General features: G+C 41.2%; 1 protein-coding gene and 1 long non-coding RNA gene across 8 annotated transcripts in view; both read right to left on the bottom strand.

Moving 5' to 3' along the window:
• Nucleotides 1-20,460, bottom strand: part of LOC124128424 (calexcitin-2-like) — a 92,117-nt gene that overhangs the window by 20,495 nt on the left and 51,162 nt on the right. The window lies entirely within an intron of this gene.
• LOC124124946 lies at nt 12,930-20,394 on the bottom strand. Its single transcript, XR_007217937.1, has 3 exons — nt 20,105-20,394; nt 16,020-16,421; nt 12,930-14,123 (listed from the first exon to the last, which is right to left on the bottom strand). It is a non-coding gene; the product is annotated as an uncharacterized LOC124124946 (long non-coding RNA).

Genomic DNA, 20,460 nt, shown 5'->3' with positions numbered 1-20,460 from the left:
AGTCCATGTTCAGAGTTACTGCGACCACATACATCTCTTCTATTGTATCACATTTCACTGTTGCTGGCGACTGGGAGTTTCTCAGATGTGATTGTCTTGTGAGTTCATCTTCGGAACGATGAAGACGTACAACTCTTGACATCCCGTTGGATCCGTGGGTGTGCTCTGTGCTTTATGCGATCACACAGATTTCCTAGTCACAAGTGGTAGCATATCCTTTTCCGTGTGTTCACTTTCAAACCGAAGGAGCAGTGTAACATCACAACTGTTTTTGCAATTCATGTTCCAATATGGACCAGTGCAACGGAACATCTTTTAGAAGTCATATTCCAATATATGTAGCTGAATCGGTATGTGTGGTCAACACAATCTCCCTTATTGTGATAATCAGCCTGACACGCTCACTCAGGGGATTCTCTGGAGTTTTGCTGTTGAACGAACAGGTAGCATGGTTGATACAAGAAGTATCCAGCATGACGATTCTCTATACCAGGGCCGTGGCACGAGGTAGTTCCTTTCAACAAGCTGCTCAGGTTCTAAGGCAAACAGGTAAATCTGTCAGCATATGTCTCCTGTTTGCCATCAACGTCAACTTGTATCTGGCCGTCTGCAAGGGAGCATCCTACAAGACTATCGTCACATTGAGAAGGGTCGTAGTCATCATAATAACAACTTGGATACTGTGCTTCGTTTGGGGATTTATACCTTTGTCATATGACTTTTTTGTATTGGACTGTGAAGCAATAATTTTATTACCCAATCCGAACGCTGCAACATCATGGTTGACAGTGGGTTACCTTCTTGAAAGCTGTTTGATAATAATAGGAAGTGTAGTGATACTGTTAAAAGTAACTTATCACAGACGAAGGGCGCAACCAGATTACACACTCAGAGCCATCTCTGAAACACAGAAGAAACTCAAATTGATGAGACTGACCTTTGTAATGGTCATGATTCAAGCTATAGTATTCGCATATATGGAACTGCTTTATCATTTATCAAACTCTAATGAGGCGCAAAGTATTTTACAACCACTGATTCCTGTCGTATTTGTGCTGAACAAAATCTATGATTGTTTCCGATTGTGTTTCTACCTGTCTGTCTACAAACCGATGTGGGAGACCACCAAAACACTCCTGTCCTGTAGGAGGGGGAACCCATCAACGATTGACGTCAGTTCTATGTACAGGGGACAAGCCAGAAAACATAACAACGTCTGTCAAGCCAATAGGGAACACACCCAGTATCGTGGCAACGTCAGTCAATCCAAAGAGAACACACCCAACAACGTGATAACGTCTGTCCAACAAACAGAGAACACACCCAACAACGTGATAACGTTAGTCCAACCAATAGGGAACACACCCAACAACGTGATAACATCAGTCCAACCAACAGGTAACACATCCAACAACGTGATAACGTCAGTCCAACCAACAGGGAACACACCCAACAACGTGATAACGTCACCCCAACCAACAGGTAACACATCCAACAACGTGATAACGTCAGTCCAACCAACAGGGAACACACCCAACAACGTGATAACGTCTCCCCAACCAATAGGGAACACATCCAACAACGTGATAACGTCAGTCCAACCAATAGGGAACACACCCAACAACGTGATAACGTCAGTCCAACCAACAGGGAACAGACCAAACAACGTGATAACGTTAGTCCAACCAATAGGGAACACACCCAACAACGTGATAACGTCAGTCCAACCAACAGGTAACACATCCAACAACGTGATAACGTCAGTCCAACCAACAGGGAACACACCCAACAACGTGATAACGTCAGTCCAACCAACAGGGAACACACCCAACAACGTGATAACGTTAGTCCAACCAATAGGGAACACACCCAACAACGTGATAACATCTGTCCAACAAACAGAGAACACACCCAACAACGTGATAACGTTAGTCCAACCAACAGAGAACACATCCAACAACGTGATAACGTCAGTCCAACCAACAGGGAACACACCCAACAACGGGATAACATCAGTCCAACCAACAGAGAACACGCTAACAACGTGATAACGTCAGTCAACCAACAGAGAACACACCCAACAACGTGATCATGTCAGTCCAACCAACAGAGAACAAACCCAACAACGTGATAACGTCACCCCAACCAACAGAGAACACACCCAACAACGTGATAACGTTAGTCCAACCAATAGGGAACACACCCAACAACGTGATAACATCTGTCCAACAAACAGAGAACACACCCAACAACGTGATAACGTCACCCCAACCAACAGAGAACACACCCCGCAACGTGATAACGTTAGTCCAACCAATAGGGAACACACCCAACAACGTGATAACGTCAGTCCAACCAACAGGTAACACATCCAACAACGTGATAACGTCAGTCCAACCAACAGGGAACACACCCAACAACGTGATAACGTCAGTCCAACCAACAGGGAACACACCCAACAACGTGATAACATTAGTCCAACCAATAGGGAACACATCCAACAACGTGATAACATCTGTCCAACAAACAGAGAACACACCCAACAACGTGATAACGTTAGTCCAACCAACAGAGAACACATCCAACAACGTGATAACGTCAGTCCAACCAACAGGGAACACATCCAACAACGGGATAACATCAGTCCAACCAACAGAGAACACGCTTAACAACGTGATAACGTCAGTCAACCAACAGAGAACACACCCAACAACGTGATAATGTCAGTCCAGCCAACAGAGAACACACCCAACAACGTGATAACGTCACCCCAAGCAACAGAGAACACACCCAACAACGTGATAACGTTAGTCCAACCAATAGGGAACACACCCAACAACGTGATAACATCTGTCCAACAAACAGAGAACACACCCAACAACGTGATAACGTCAGTCCAACCAACAGAGAACACACCGAACAACGTGATAACGTCAGTCCAACCAACAGGGAACACACCCAACAACGTGATAACGTCAATCAACCAACAGAGAACACACCCAACAACGTGATAATGTCAGTCCAACCAACAGAGAACACACCCAACAACGTGATAACGTCAGTCCAACCAACAGAGAACATACACAATGCGATAGCGTATGTCAAGCCAATAGGGAACACACCCAAGACGGGGGATAACGTCAGTCGAACCAACTGGGAACACACCCAAGAAGGAGATACCGTCAGTGCACGGCGAACACACATGTACACCACATCTTAATACCTACAGTCCAGTCAACAGCAAGTTATGATTATAGGCTATTTATATTTCGCATATTTCTACATAACTAAAGCGTTATTATTACTCCAGTCACTGGATCAGTGTGCCCTCAACAACCATTCCCAGCTCCCTGGGAAGTATCGGACCCAAGCTGCCTGTTAGGTGCTAGGACTACCACGTTGTCATCTCATCCTACCTGTTCACCCATTCACTGCTGGGTAAACAGAGGCAGAATTCGATCACATTCACTTGCCCAAGGAGACACAACATGTGTTACATGTGCTTCAGTGTGGGACAGGACCTAGAAACTCCCAGGAGCCAAGCTGCCGAAACGCGATCATCCATCAACGGACTTTCCACAACCGACGTTGCTTGACTTCACCTCATCTGTAACCTGTGCGCTGTGCAGAGGACGATGCAGGTTGGCCCCTACCTAATAATGGACTTATGTAACTAGCCAAACACGTGAGTCACATGTCACAGAAACATCATTGTACCAACGATATTGCTTTAGGGGCATATCGTTTGCTGGCTCTCGGAGCAGGCTGGTCGAAATTATGACAGACACTTTCAGATATTGTTGAGTTTGGAATTGAATGTGTGCTTGCTGTAACGAGACAAAACAAATTTTCTTTATTAACTTGCCACATCTTGTTGTTCAACAGAGATCGCTTTTCCTCCACCTAGGGGGGATGGTGGAAAACACTGTGACGTGAACAAGGTAACACAAGTGATGGTCAAGACTATTAAGTTAAAACCAGGCGGTGGTGAAAAGTATTGTCATTGAGCATTGCTGACTGCAGCATACAGTTGATTGGTTGTTTAACGCCGCACTCAGCAACATTCCAGCTATATGACGGCGGTCTTAAATAATCGGGTCTGGACCAGACAATCCAGTGATTAATATCATGAGCATCGATCCACACAATTGGGATCGACGACATGCATCAACCAAGTCAGCGAGCCTGACCACCCGATCCCGTTAGTCGCCTCTTACGACAAGCATAGTCACCTTTTACGGCAAGCATAGGTTGCTGAAGACCTATTCTACCCCGGAGTCTTCACGGGTCGCGAGAATACAGAGAGTGCTGTGAACATTGTTGATTGTGAACATAATGGATTGTCAACACTACTGATGCTAAACATTCTTGACGGATGCAAATATGTGAACTGTCAAAGGATTCCCTCATTTTGATGATAGACAATATTGCTTTGCAGGTTTGGGTAAAAAATAACTTGGTCTAAATATTGCACCGAGCTGCAAGTTTTATTCCTCTTTATAGCAGTGTAGCTCTAAATGTGTGAAAACTTAGTGTGCATGCTTAATATAGATGGCACTGACAGATATTTATTAGCTTTTTGCATATGACTAGCAATATATAGCATGGTTTGCATTGTCAATATATTATGATTATGGTACATTATGTTTGAGCGCATTTTCTTTCAGTGAGATATTTGCAGTTAACACCAATTTTAAATTCACCAAAAGAAAGAGCAAAACACATTTTCGGAACACATTCCTTCCGCATCTTCCCGAGGCAAGGGAGTTAACTGACTATAAAAGTCCAGTTTCCACCCTTGCCAAAATAGGCTGGTATTGTGGAGTAACATTTTGGCTGGACTAACGAGTCTATGCATAGTCCAATCAAAATAGCGAACCGAAATCGAAATCCGGTTCGTAAACTGTAGGGCAGATTTCGGTCGATTGCAGGATTTGCACAGCATGTGCATCGCCAACTCGTTGTCAACAGATATTTTCCAAATCTTTTCAAGTTTTTGATCAAGGTGCTCACGTGATTCGATGCACTTCGCGATGTAAGACCCGTTATATCAAAATAAAGATCTTGATTGTCGACCAGATCGTCTTGACTGGGCGCCGCCATTTTGTTTGAAGCAAATGCAAGTGATACGGTCTGATTGGCCCATAGGAGAGGCAGAGAAGGGACTTAACTCGTAACAGCCACTGGTGGCGCTACGATCGAGCCCAGGAATTCCAGCCTAGTTCGGTAAGGGTGGAAACTGGACTTTTAAAGTCAGTTAACTCTCTTGCCTCGGGAAGATGTCCTTCCGGGGCATCCAGCTGTGAACAAATTGATATTGCATAACCTGAGGCAAACTAATATGTTTCTAGTATTAGACCAAACTATCTCTATATGATTGTTTATATAACTGTTGTGTTCATGAAAAGTGTTGTACTACTGTTAAGATAATGTATATTACCGATGCGTATTGGGTACGTGTTATCAAAGATGGGTGGATGTGCTTTTCCTTTTATCAAAGAACTTGGTATAAATGATATATCAAATGATGCCACATATTAGGACAGTATGTTAACTGAGGAAGAAATCTGCCAAAACCATGCATCAGTACCATCAACTATTGACTTGACTCCAAAATCATTCCTCTTTTGTACTGCATTCCGAAGCTCCATCAAAATCTCCACAAACAGAGATACATTGCTCGGTCCAGCAAATGTACCACCAAATCCCTGTCTCAAAGACTAACCATAATCCCTAATACAATCAAGGAAGGACTTTCTTTATGTTTACAGAACATATTTGAGACAAATGGAATGAATACCATGTGGATTCTCAAAAACGCAAAGGACTTGCTTGACTTTTTGCAATCTCAGAATAGAACCAAGTTCCATTCTGTCAAAACTTTTTTATTTTTCAACTTTGTACACCACTATCATCCATGACAAACTTTAGGAAAAACTAAAGATCCATGGGGCTCTAGTTACAAAACGTGGTGACCACAGATACAGTTACGTATCTATATTCAGAGATTCAGGAAAATTTGAAAGAAATGAAAGCAAAAGCCATCTGAAGTTTACTGAGAAAACAATGTGTGAAATGCTGGACTTCCTCATTGATAACATCTACGTAACATGTGGGGGTAAGACATTCAGGCAAGAAGTAGGCATCCCCATGGGCACCAAGTGTGCTCCCCTTCGTGCGGTTTTGTTTCTTTGTGCATATGAATCGGAATTTCTGTTCGGATTGGCAAAGTCAAAACAAGCTAATTTGGCCAAGTTTAACCTTAGCTTCTAGCTTCGATGATATGATATCGTTCCATAAAAATCAATTAGCCAATTCCCTTCCACTGATTTACCCACCTGAACTAGAAATAAAGGAGACCAGTGAGACCGCCTCATCTGTTTCATATTTAAATCTATGCATAGAAATTCAGAGAGACAAAACACTCTACACAAGACTGTATGACAAGAGGGATGACTTCAACTTTCCAATAGTCAACTTTCCCTTCATGTCGAGCAATATTCCAGCAGCTCCAGCATTTGGTATTTACATTTCGCAACCTTTGAGATACAATCGAGCATGCTCTTTCTATCAAGAGTTAAAGACCGTTATACGACTCTTGCTCAGAAGTTGTTTGATCAAGATTATGTTATAGTGGTCCTATTATTCCAAATGGTTCACGATATGGCTGAAATATTGCCGATGTGACGTAAAACATTAACTCACTCAAATGGTTCACAAAATTTAAATTTAAATATAATATTTCAATAAGTAAAATATTGTTATAGTGGTCCTATTATTCCAAATGGTTCATAAAATTAAAATTAAAATACAATATTTCAATAAGTAAAATTGTTTACTTTAGATTGTAATATTCTAAAATACAAATAAGACATTGTGTTTTGGGGAAAGACTCATGCAAGTTGCAAGGGGTAAAGGAGTCCACGGAGTACAATAAAAACATGCCGCTGGACATTTAAACAATGCTCCTCTCACAGTGTCTACAGTTAATCCGTAACGTGACAAATCAATACAATTCGCCAGTGACCAGGATGCACAATACTCAGGACGATAAGATGAGAAGAGAAGAGAAGAGAAGAGAAGAGAAGAGAAGAGAAGAGAAGAGAAGATTTGCGTGTCACGCAGTATAAAAATACATACATTCAAAGTACAAGACAAAGTATATAATATACCACCCGGTCGGTTGGCCTATGAGACACGAGAAATCAAAAATAGCTCAGTTTTATATAAAGATATTATGCTAGTATCGTTTAGGGAGATACTTGTGGATCAGAAGTGCACTACTTACACTGCAAGTTGAAATTTTCTTCTTTTATACCTAGCAGTAACAACTGCGGCTAGGGGAATAGCCAGACTATCATTCTGCATAACATATATAAATTGGTCTTCTGAGGTTAAACTTCTTAGACAAGTATGTAAGATAGATCAAGTCAATCGTCAGCGCCGCCGGCTTATTCAGATAATCCGTTTGTTTTAATAAACACGGCAGACTTTAGTTGGGTAACTTTATGAGAAAATTGTCTAAACCTTAGTTCCCCCCTACCCTCTCTTGGCATTCATTCCAAATCTCCAAATCTCAAAATTACTACACAAGCAACCCTTAAACCCCCCTTGCACCACCACTTCCTTTTCCCCCTTTCGGAAACACATTAAATGTCCTGGCGGGCCCGTGTGCGACCTACGCTTGCAGTCGGAAAGCGCACGTAAAATCTCCAATATAAGTAAGTAAGTAAGACCCAATGTCACATTGTATCTGGAATAAAGCTCGGAACTGCAGCTTTCTCTGATTAGGAATCATCTTTCATTAGGAATTTCCATATTCTATTTTAAGGTGAGACTTTTGATGTGTTGTTTCTGATCTGTGAACTAGACTTAGGTTTCATGTATTTTATGTGTTAGAATTGTGTTGTGCATATATTCCTCCCTTAATGTAAGAATAAGATCTTTTTAAATATCACCAGTTGTGAAATTACTTAATGTGCAAAATCATTTTATTACAGATTTCTCTATATTGTGTACATAATATATTTGTTCAAAATAACGATTCATTCGCTAAAAGTATAAATGTGAAATTAAATGAAATTGCATTTGATAATTACAATGTTCTAGTTTATCTATAATTTCTGAAATTGGGTTGTTGCAATTGCATATCATTTACTTTAGTTAATAATCTTTCAGGTAATTCAGGAAGAAAGTTTTCTTTTCGTGTAACAGTCTTTGTGTAACATTGTGAACAAAAAGTGGCATTATATTTCATAACTCTCTTTGCTAATTAAGCATCGAAAGTCAGCATTATTTATTATAATTTCCATTGGTGATATATGTACGCTTAGTGTGTAATGTTTATATGCAAATATAGCGTTTTATTAATTATTAGCGTATTAAATGTTTGGATTTATGTAAGCTGTAGGTATTATGTTAAAAATAATGTCATATTGATGAGAAATGATTGTGATGTTGAAAAGAATGTTGATTATGATGTGAATTGTTGTTGGACACATTGTATCCGGAATAAAGCTCGGAACTGCAGCTATCCCTGATGTCATCTTTCATTAGGAATTTCCATATTCTATTTTAAGGTGTTTTAGTCACGTGAGCAGCACTTGTTCAATTACAACATTCAAGGCCTAAAAGTTTTCTAAAGGTTTTATGTTAGACATGTGGAGGACATTTCCAAATTTGACGCATCAGTGACAAATATGATGTCCGATGCAATTCCTTAGTTTGACTTGTACCATATGTTCCCGAGTTTTTGTCAGGTGAAGAGTTGACTTGCGTTTGCATGTGTTTGTGACGAGTGCCACCGTTGGGGCGATACGCTCACCTTTTCGCGAAAACCTGGTATCATCATTATTTGATAGTGATCCATAAACACAAGTTCATGATATCGTCGGAGTCGTACTATCGACTCTGCTTTGTACCTATTGCTATTCGATGTGGTTTTGTCGCTTTATGTACATCATTATATTTTTGGACATACAGCAAGTGTGATTTAGATAAGTGATTGTTTTCTGTTTATAGTGGCGATATAAACACGAGTGAGTGAGTGAGTTTAACGGTTTAACGCCGCTTTTAACAGTATTCCAGTTATATCGCGGCGTGTCAGCTTAAAGTGGGAGGAAAGCCCAAAGTGATGCAGGTCTCAGACGTTTACCACTTCGGTGAAACCCACGAGCATTGGTATGGTGCTGACAAACCTAGAAACATAATCGGGGCGAACCGGGATTTGAACCCACAATCATAGGTCTCTGGCGTGCCAAAGGGACGCAACTCTGCACAGTGAATCGCGGCGCCTCAGACGACTGGGCCACCGGGCCACCTAAAGTACTTAGACAATATCTCCAACGTTTTTCGTGATAACCGGAATTTTTAACTCATTAAGCGGTTGATCTTTGGACGCGCCTTTTTCACAATTTCATTGATATGCCTTTTTCATGAACAATCGCTTTGAAGTGGAATACCCAAGACTTACTGTTTATGACTTCCTACTCCTTGAATGGGAGCTCCGTCCTTATAATTTCAGCCCAATACCGGTATCATATATTGAAGTATTGTCTGGAAAAATGGGTATCCTTCGATAATATCATTTATGTAAAGGACAAACAAAAGCTGGCCTAGGGCAGATCCCTGAGGTACCCCAGGGTGTACAGCTCTGAACTGTTTCCACTGATCACTACGGTTTGAACTTTGTTATCCAATTTCTCTGAAGAAATCAAAATCATATGTCAATATGAACTCTTCAAAAAAAGAAAAAAAAGAAACGTACGGATAGTATGTAGTTCCCTGAACCTGCCTTCACAAAAAAATCCGGTATATAAATTAGATATATGTTATTGGACAATGTTGGTGGCCTGACGCAGCCATTGTCGATTTGCAATGTCTTAAACGGCATTGTTTTCAAACTTGTTAAAAAATGTCATGGAGGAAAAAAGTAAAGAAAAATGCACGTGCAAGTTATGGCATTCTTAACTCGTGGTAGTGGGATGAACTCGATCGACGTGTACGTCAACGTCAGAACACGCCGCAGACTCCCACAAATGGCCACCGCGTTACAAGCAGAAAGGCGCAGAATTCCGCAGGACAGAATTCGTACACTTATCCAGTCATTGCCGATGAGTTGCAGAGCCGTGATTGCTGCCCGGGGCGGTCACACGAGATACTGAGTTCAGCGCAACCTTGTGGCCTTATGTGACATGACAATGAACAGTTTTCAATGCCTGTTTACAACCACAACATGTGACCATCGAGCTGCAAAATTTCATATTTGTATCTATGATATTAAATTAAATACACGAGCCAGCGCGCAGGCATTGTTTTTGCGGAAGTACTCAACTCAGCGCTAATAAGCAGTGCTAATTGGTGTGTGATTGGATTAATGTAAGGTTGGATTAAGGAGAGGACTCTCCTGTAAACCTGACAGAGTATATTTTCTTAAGATATAAATCCACCGATGCTTGAGAGGAGGGGGTGTCGCATTCATACTGAGTCGCGTTGTTGGCTAGGGGCCAGCGGTCGCATTCTTTTGGAGACGCATTTATTTCAAAATTTACAGTATATCAACCTTATTAGGTACGATACATTTTCTAAAAGCCTACCTGTGCGTTTCCTTTTTTGAAGAGTGTACATACCAGTGCCTCATAACGCCTGATATCCTTGTGAAGACTGAGAACATGAAAGTTTAATAATGTGTTTCTCTACTGACGATAATACATATTAATCATGTATTGTCTGATGAATCAATTGCTTACTAATGACAAACAGGTCTTCAGGTTACATGGTAGTGCAAATAAAAATGTTTCACGGTTGCACAGTTGCGTGGTGAAATTCGATTCAGATTTCATTTGCCTGAACAGGAAAAAGTCACTGGGGTCTAAGTCTGGTTCGAACAGTTAAATCGCCCACCCTACAGCCCAGACTAAGCCCCCGCTGACTATTTCCTGTTCCGGCAAATGAAATCTGCCCTACGTGGAAGACGCTTCCAGGATGACGAGGACATTAAGGCTGCCACAGAGGCGTGGGCCAATCTGCGGATATCTATGAAAGTGCAATTAAAAGCTTGAAGGACAAATAGAATAAGTGTATTGAGGTGAATGGAGATTATATTGAAAAGAAAGGTGCAAAAGATATTCTGCGACTTGGTCTGATTGAAGTTCCGAAACTTATTGAACGCCCCTCGTACGTAGCACATTGTGACGTCATGATTCTATCTTCTTACATATGTACCGTCAAACATTGTGACGTCATGCTTTATTTTCTTACATATGTATCGCCACACATTGTGACGTCATACTTCTATCTTCTTACATATGTACTATCACACATTGTGACGTCATGCTTCTATCTTCTTACATATGTACCGTCACACATTGTGACGTCATGCTTCTATCTTCTTACTTAAGTACCGTCACACATTGTGACGTCATGCTTCTATCGTCTTACATATGTACCATCACACATTGTGACGTCATGCTTCTATCTTCGTACATATGTAACGTCACACATTGTGACGACATGCTTCTATCTTCTTACATATGTACCGTCACACATTGTGACGACATTCTTCTATCTTCCTACGTGTGTAACATCACACATTGTGACAAAATTCTTTTATCTTCTTATACATTAAGCGTCACACATTGAGACGTCATGCTTCTGACATCTATCTTCTTACATATGTAGCGTCATCAATGTGACGTCATGTGTCATGGATCTAGCTTTTGACATGTGTTGCATCTCCACATTGAGTGGCATGCTTCAAAGATATACCGAGGAACAAGACAGATTATACCTATCATTTGATTTTGTCAAATTCTTAAAATATATCCTCATATTAGACAGCACAATGCAATGTCCTTCATATATTGGTATTGATCACTCTAGGCCAAGCAGGACAAAGAGACAACACATGTGAAAGTGCTACAGTAAAACTTTATTGCTCTTTGTCGATATTATCCTTTAAGGTAACCGCGTTGGCATCTTCTGTAATATCACGACACGATCCAGTATAACATTCTTACGAACTGATGCTGACATACTCGATATTGGATGAAGTCTGATAGTTGGTCAGAGAATGCGTGAGCTGGATTTATCGAAGCTTGTAACAACAGATACACCCTCCGTCTGTATCGTTTTTCCCGTCCATTTTTTCCCTTGAAAATAAGAGGAGCAAAAGAAACTATACCTCTCAGCTGATTATGTTTGATTTTCAATTGAAACATCATAATTAAGCGATATTATATCCAAAATGAACCGTCGCTAAGTCCACACTCAAGGAATCCTTCCTCATGGTTTTATATTAAAATGTAATTTGATTTAAACCTTTTAACAAGAGTTACGAAAAGATGACAAGTTCCCCTGCCTCCACAAATTCAAAAAACAAATCATATTACAGTAAACTACGTTTATAACGAACACGCTTATAACGAATTGACGGATATTACGAAATGTTTTTTGTCCCGTTCATTGGCTGTATATGAGCTGTATATATACGTATAACGAACTACGGTTATAACGAACTAAATCTGTGGTCCCTTTTAGTTAGTGTCGGAGTCGGAGTGCGAGAATGTCGGATTAACGGGACTAAATAACATTGAATCAATCGGTTCCCATCATTTGTGTCGGATAAAGCCGAGTGTCGGATTAACGAGTGTCGGATTAACGAGACTTGACTGTATATTATAACCGTAGTTTACTGTATTGTTTCTGCAAGTCCTACAAGAGTGTCCCGTCTAACTGGATGAGATTACAGTAAAGTACGGTTATAACGAACTCAAAGGGACTACTAATTTTAGTTCGTTATAACCGTAGTTCGTTATAAGCATATATACAGCATAACTACAGCAAATAGTCGGGGCCAAAAAGTAAGTTCGTTATATCCGTCAGTTCGTTATAAGCGTGTTCGTTATAACCGTAGTTTACTGTATTCCTATCAAAACTGTCCGTCTGTATAGAAGAGTAGTTATTGAGTAATCGAAACAATCCCGAGAAAATGATTCGGAACTTTGTATTTGTATATGTCAGATCCATTTTCACAAAGATATCAGTTGGGGGATATCACACATTTGGTGCATGGCACAAAGAAATGTGGCCAGACCCTCAAACTGCCGACATACCCTTCCCCATAGTAGAACAAAGCAAACTTAGATTTTCTTTATGTTTTTGTATCCAACTGGCTAGTAAATGATAGATGTAGTCAAATGTTTTTGTGTCAGATACTGTTTTGGGGTAAAAATGCACATTGTCAGTCCCTTTACATCCCAAATCATGCTTTGGACATAACATGTTCATAAAAAGTGTGGAATATAGGTATTGTTGTCATTCATTAGTTACCCCCTCCTGCTAGCGAGTCAACACGAGGCACGTTTACATATATCTACCGTCGTAACAATCGTTATATCAAGAGTCTAGAAGAGTCACAAGAGAAATGTCAACTGCTGTGTGATTTGGACATTTAGACATCATATACTTGATTATCTGAATATTTCATCACTTTGCTTTGATAAATCTAGCAGCAAGCAAGAGTTGAGCAAGGATTGTAGAAATGTACATATTTAAACGGACATGTTTCGCCTCTGATTGGTGTTGATGTTGTCGTATTGCAAGATATACACCAAGTTCCAAAACTGTTCAAACGGTTAGAGAGAGGTGTGGTGGGTCGGTGGAGAGTGCCCATGACTAATATGAAGACAGAGATCATATTAGATGATTAAATATTAGTTGAGATAATGATAATGGTATGAAAATTATTTGAACTCGCAAATCTTGTATCAACGACACACTGTTAACAGTTATATAGCATGAACTGACCATTGGTCAAGACCCAGCGTTACAGCTGCAAGTTGGACATCCACTGGCATCACTGGCGAATCCTTCATGACAGATCGTCCGGTCGCATTGCAGCGTTGGGCAAACAGATCTACACTGACACGTCCGACAACCATCCACAAACTTGAAGCCGAGCTGACACTGCGTGTTGCCGCAGTCGGGGGGAGGGGAGGGACAGACGGGGGCGGGTCCACATCTACACACTGGGCAGCCGTTGACCCTCACAAGGGAGGACCCGGCAAAACAGTCGAGGAGAGCCAGGCACGGGAGAGGGGGGCAAGCCACGGCCGTCTCGGGTCCTGGTGAAACAATAAGTCATATTGGTTAAAGTCGACAACAGTTCACAACATGTACAGTAAACTACGTTTATAACGAACACGCTTATAACGAACTGACGGATATAACGAACTTATTTTTTTTGTCCCGGCCATTTGCTGTACATTTGCTGTATATATGCTGTATATGTTTACAACGAACTACGGTTATAACACTAAAATTAGCGGTCCCTTTGAGTTCGTTATAACCGTAGTTTACTGTACCATACTTGAGATACGTTATATTGCAGATGTTTTAAAATAGTGTATTTGCGATATATCTTATTACAGATGCGGTTCTGGAATTAATACTTTCGTGGATGTACATCTTCCCGAGGCAAGTGAGTTAACTGACTATAAAAGTCCAGTTTCCACACTTGCCGAACTAGGCTGGTATTATGGAGTTACATTTTGGCTGGACTAACGAGTCTATGTATAGTCCAATCAAAATCGCGCACTGAAATCGAAATCCGGTTCGTAAAGTGTCATGCAGATTTCGGTCGACTGCAGGATTTGCAAAGCATGTGCACCGCTAACTCGTTGTCAACAGATATTTTCTAAATCTTTTCATGCTTTTAATGAAGGTGCTCACGTGATTTGATGCACTTCGCGATGTAAGACTCGTTTTATCACAATATAGATCTTGATTATCAATCAGATCGCCTTGACTGGGCGCCACCGTTTTGTTTGAAGCAAATGCAAGTGATACGAGAGGTTGAATCTGATTGGTCAATAGGAGGGGCATAGAAATAACATAACTCGTAATAGCCACTGGTGGCGCTATGATCGAGCCCAGGAATTCCAGCTTAGTTCGGCAAGGGTGGAAACTGGACTTTTAAAGTCAGTTAACTCTCTTGCCTCGGGAAGATGGTGGATGTATTGATAAATAATGGACTGATTTTACCAAACAATATATAAATCCAGGTTTCTTTCTCGGAATAGTGTGCCCTTTTAGCATGAGCATGAGGTTAATTTCGGGCAAAATAACGGTTACACGCATGTTTGACAGTGCCAAAGAAGAAATGGTTATTCGATGGTGATGTATTTGAGTAAGTGAGTGAGTTGGGTTTTACGCCGCTTTAAATAGTATTCTAGTTATATCGCGGCGTTTCAGCTTAATGTGGGAGGAAAGCCCGAAGTGATGCAGGTTTATGTATTTGAAACAGGTATCATATTTGTTTTTTGGACCTTCACTTTGAAGTGTTTTGGATACTGTTTTCAGTCCAGTAACGTTTTGATAACGTTTGTAAATATGGTCAAATCCAGTTTCGAGTGGATACATCTATTGTGCTGATGGTTTATATATCTGCCATTTTCAACGTCATTAAAGAAAACCTGATTAATAATACGGTTCCAGTAACTGTATTTCCTTTATTACGAAAACGGGACCTCATTGACTTCATATTACTGAACAACAAAGCCAGTATTATAAGCCGACTCTACTAGTACTGGTCAAGAGAGTTTCCACATATCATTGAGTCAGCCGATTCTCCAAAACTTTCGTATAAGTGGCGAAGAGGAAGGTCTCTGTTTAGTTGAATTCATGGCCTTAAAATTATTAACATTACATGTCCTATTTAAAGAGGAAATCCGGTACAAAAAAAATCCACAACGTAATTCAGTTATTTTTTGAAGCCCGCCGTGATATTGCTGGAATATTGCTAAAATCGGCGTAAAACCATACTCACTCACTCACTCACTCACTCACTCACCCACCCACCCACTCACTCACTCACTCACTCACTCACTCACTCACTCACTCACTCACTCACTCACTCACTCACTCACTCACTCACTCACTCACTCACTCACTCACTCACTCACTCACTCACTCTTTAGTATTGTTTGAAGCACTGTTATACTGTGTAATTGCTGACTTACTTCTACATTCACACTTCGGACATCCAAATCCAATGTCGTCCGTGACAAACCCAAGGGGACATGTCTGAGGTGAGCACGTGAGAGGGGGGCAGGCTTCGGGGTTGCATTCACAGGTTGGGGAGACGCAGCTGTCCACCCTCTTGAACCCAAAGGTACAGAAAGTCAGAGACGCACACTCTGGTAGGGGAGGGCAGGAAAATGGCGGAGTGCATACGCAGACATCACAACCATTGACGTCCTTCTGAAAGGTAGTCCCAAATAGACAGTCTGATGGGCAGGCAGGAAATGTCGGACATTGAGGTGGTGTTGTGCATGTACAGACACGGCATCAGGCGACATGTTGGCACACTGGTGTAGATGGATTTGCGCATGTTCGTTCTGGCGGACATGTTGGTCTGTTTCCTGGCAACACATAAAAATACATAATTATTAATTGAGTCACATAAAGTCACAGAGAAGATACGAAAACGCTTTTTAGGAGACTAACCGTGTGTTTTTAATTGATAGGTTTCCAACATAAATTCGATATCATTTTAGTTTGTTTGGTAGAACATAAGGACAAATTAGTTTTAAAAACTGCAACCCAGGTCTCAGAACAAATATGAAATGGTCGGTCCCTAATGAGAAAGACTGGAAAAATATAGTTTACGTATGGCTAGGTAAAGTTTTAGTTATTGCAAAAGTTTAAGATATTGTGCAGATTAAAAGTTACTTGTGCAGTATAAACGTATCTAAAGCTTAAAAGTGCCCCTCGAAGTCTTAAACAGGATTGTGATCATGACCAATTGGCTTGACCCAGGATGTGAACCTTTGCGCATTGTGATCTAACATACACCTATAAATAACCGAAGTGGAAGTTCTTTTATTGACTTTGTAGGACTTTCTTAAAAAAGAAAAAGAAAACAAGACTCTCGACTGAAATTAGTAGTTGTCGTTTATATTTAAGGAACTTACTCTAAACCTACAAAAACAAATATATCCTTAAGGAACGTTAAACCCAATGCGGCGGTCGTATATTCACGGACAGATGCGATACAGCGGAAACGTCTATCACCTGTCCTGTCTAACCTCAGTCTGACGTCATGTTTTGTAAAACTCGCAAAACTTGACCTAAATTTATTATGAAGATATATTTATGTGACAGATCGTGGTGGCAATGACTGGAATCCTCGTGTTGCTACAACAGCTTTGATTTATACATACATTAACATGGCGTTATGACAGGTTGGTACATCAATACCATTCCAAAGGTCTTAAAATGATTTTTATGTATAACTAGAACTAAGATGGTATTAAGCGTGATTTAGTTTGTAACTGGAACTCCAGAGGTATTAGAACGGGTTGTGTTTAAAACTAAAGGCCCAGCTAGGGGTGTTATGTCGGGATTTCGTTTGTAACTGGAACTCAATAGGTATTACAACGGGTTGTGTTTAAAACTAAAGGCCCAGCTAGGGGTGTTACGTCGGGATTTAGTTTGTAACTGGAACTCAACAGGTATTACAACGGGTTGTGTTTAAAACTAAAGCCCCAGCTAGGGGTGTTATGTCGGGATTTAGTTTGTAACTGGAACTCTATAGAGGTGTTACGACGGGTGATTTAAACTAAAGGCCCAGCTAGGGGTGTTAGGACCGATTGGTTTAAAACTAAAGACCCAGCTATGAGTGTTACGAAGGGTTGGTTTAAAACTAAAGGCCCAGCTATGAGCGTTACGACGGGTTCGTTTCAAACTAAAGGCCCAGCTAGGGGTGTTACGACGGGTTGATTTAAAACTAAAGACCCAGCTATGGGTGTTACGACAGGTTGGTTTAAAATTAAAAGCCCAGCTATGGGTGTTACGACGAATTTAGAAGTTTGGTAGGAGATTTGACATGGCCAAAAAGATCATGAATGAGGGACATTATACAGAATATATATAAAGTCGGTGGAGGATAAACAGTAACTACCTTGTCATCCGACAACTTCTTAGTGATGCCTATCAAACAATTTAACATATAAACAACAATTACACAATGAGCGGAATACCTGCTCTGACAACACAAATAGCGATGAGCGGACCTTCCAGCTAAGGCATACATGAAGTGAGCGGAGCTCCAGCTCATCCTCAGGTCGTCCCGACACCAGCACTCGGAATACCAAGCTTGACTAACACCGTAATGAGTGAGTGAGTGAGTGAGTGAGTGAGTGAGTATGGTTTTACGCCGCTTTTAGCAATATTCCAGCAATATCACGGCGTATCACACATTGTACCCATATCGGGAATCGAACCCGGGTCTTCGGCTTGACGAGCTAACGCTTTAACCACTAGGCTACCCGACCGCCCCAACACCGTAATGATAACACACATATATAGGAACAATCAACAATGGACAAAGACACAATGACGTTGCTCTGGACATTGAACGGTTACAGGCCGGCAAACATTTCGAAAATAGATAGCCCAAATTGATGTGGCTCTCGCGGCAATGGTTATGGTTGCATGATTGTATAATGTGGCTCTCGCGGCTATGCTGTCAAAACATGCTTTGTGATTCTAACAGGTTACCGTATATAACAAAACAAGTCTTGTTTTCTCATTTTTTATTCAACAAGGATAACATATTCATCAAAACTTTACATTGATGAATATGAATAGCATATGAATATCATAATGGATTTAATGTCATTACTGCAGATGAAGGAGGTCGCCCACGTGGTCAGCATATTCCATCTCACTCAGGTGTTGGTTCAGGAGCTGGATCTTGAGGGACGCAATACGTGCATCGATTGCCTTGTACTTCTTTCTTCGTGAAGGTTCTGACCACTGGTGAGAGAGTCTCAGGACTGCAGCCTCTTTGAGTGACTGCTCTCGCTTCACTACCTCCTAGATGTTCGGGTGGCACTTCTTGGCAAGTTTCTTTATCTTGTTGTGCCACACTTCAAGGTGATTGTTGGTACGGTGGCCTTGGTTTTCGAAATGGTTCCAAATCTCTGGCATGAAGGCCCCTCCTTGAACCCAACTGGTTGTCACGTAGTCCATGAAGGCAGTCACTTTAGGGCCAGCAGGAGAGTCAGCAATGGCATCAAGCCACACATCATCCACTTTGTCACGAGGTAGTAGAGGGAGGGCAGCAGCTCTTCTCACCAGATTCTTCACCTCCTCATCTTCCTTATAGTCCATCACCAGACCTTCTTTCTGCACCCTCCTCCAGATACATTGGGTGAAGTGAAAGAAACACCCTCTAACTAATGTCCCAGGAAATACATCAGTCACGGCATTGTGAGCTGCACGTTCAAAGTCCAACTAATGTGGGACACTCATTTAGAGGTATCTCTAAAGAACACCACGCTTAATAATTTAAATGTGGGACACTCATTTAAAGGTATCTCTAAAGAACACCACGCTTAATAATTTAAATGTGGGACACTCATTTTAAGGTATCTCTAAAGAACACCACGCTTAGTAACTTAAATGTGGGACACTCATATAAAGGTATCGGTAATCGGATTAAGTAATTACCCGCTAGAATAGGTGAAATGCACTCAGCTGAAAATGTGGCTCTACCGGCAATAGCCATTTCTGAAATGTGGCTCTCCCGGCTAGACACCCATTGGACATATGGGCGTGATGAACCGACACAGTTCAGGCGATGGTCAAATAAGGCAATAAATGTCATACTATAAATAACAGTAATTAACGGGAAGTGATATGGTACAATTGTAGCCCAGGTTGGCTGACAGTCAATATACAAAGAAATGCTGGTGAGGATTAACAACAGGGATTAGCGTCTTATAAATAATTGCAATGAAGTTATGACTACAGGGTAATTAGCCTTTGGAATCGTGTTCTTCAGACAATGCTTGTCCCAAATCAGTCGCTGTTACACTATTAAGAGATGGTCCAAACGCCATGGAGACCACGGTCATGTTCCTCATAGAGTCCGGCATGGTGTGCCCAAAGCGATGGAATATTGTCAAAAAACAAAATCGGATGTGAAAAGTAGTTTAAAGGAGCTTAAATAATGGACAGGAGCATTTATAGGGGCGGACGGGTCAGAACAAACAAGCCTCATGTTTGTCTATCCGAATGTTTACGTACACTAAAATACCTTTACGAAATGGACGTCTACGATAGTATGTTGTCCGACGTGCCTCTGTAGTCGCCAGTAGCAATACTGCAGCTACTACGAAGTAAACTGTCTCCATTTAGTCGTTGTCGATGTCCCTGTGTTGACTAAAGGGTGTGTTGTAGTAGATGTCCCTGCGTTGACTTGAAGAGTGTGTCGTCGACGAGGTCCCCACGTTGACTGAAGAGTGTGTCGTCGACGATGTACCTGCGGCGGATGCGTGTCTCGTCCTTTCTTTTGTGCTGCGTCAGAAATGTCCTGCTGAACGCGGAAATGTTTGATATATTACCCCCAGGCCTATCATCCAACGTCACTCAACACATAGCTGTAGGCCAATC

The sequence above is a fragment of the Haliotis rufescens genome, unplaced genomic scaffold, assembly GCF_023055435.1.
Source record: "Haliotis rufescens isolate VD_foot unplaced genomic scaffold, xgHalRufe1.0.p SCAF_33, whole genome shotgun sequence".
Taxonomy (NCBI): Eukaryota; Metazoa; Mollusca; class Gastropoda; order Lepetellida; family Haliotidae; genus Haliotis; species Haliotis rufescens.
This window is presented reverse-complemented; position numbering and strand designations above follow the sequence as displayed.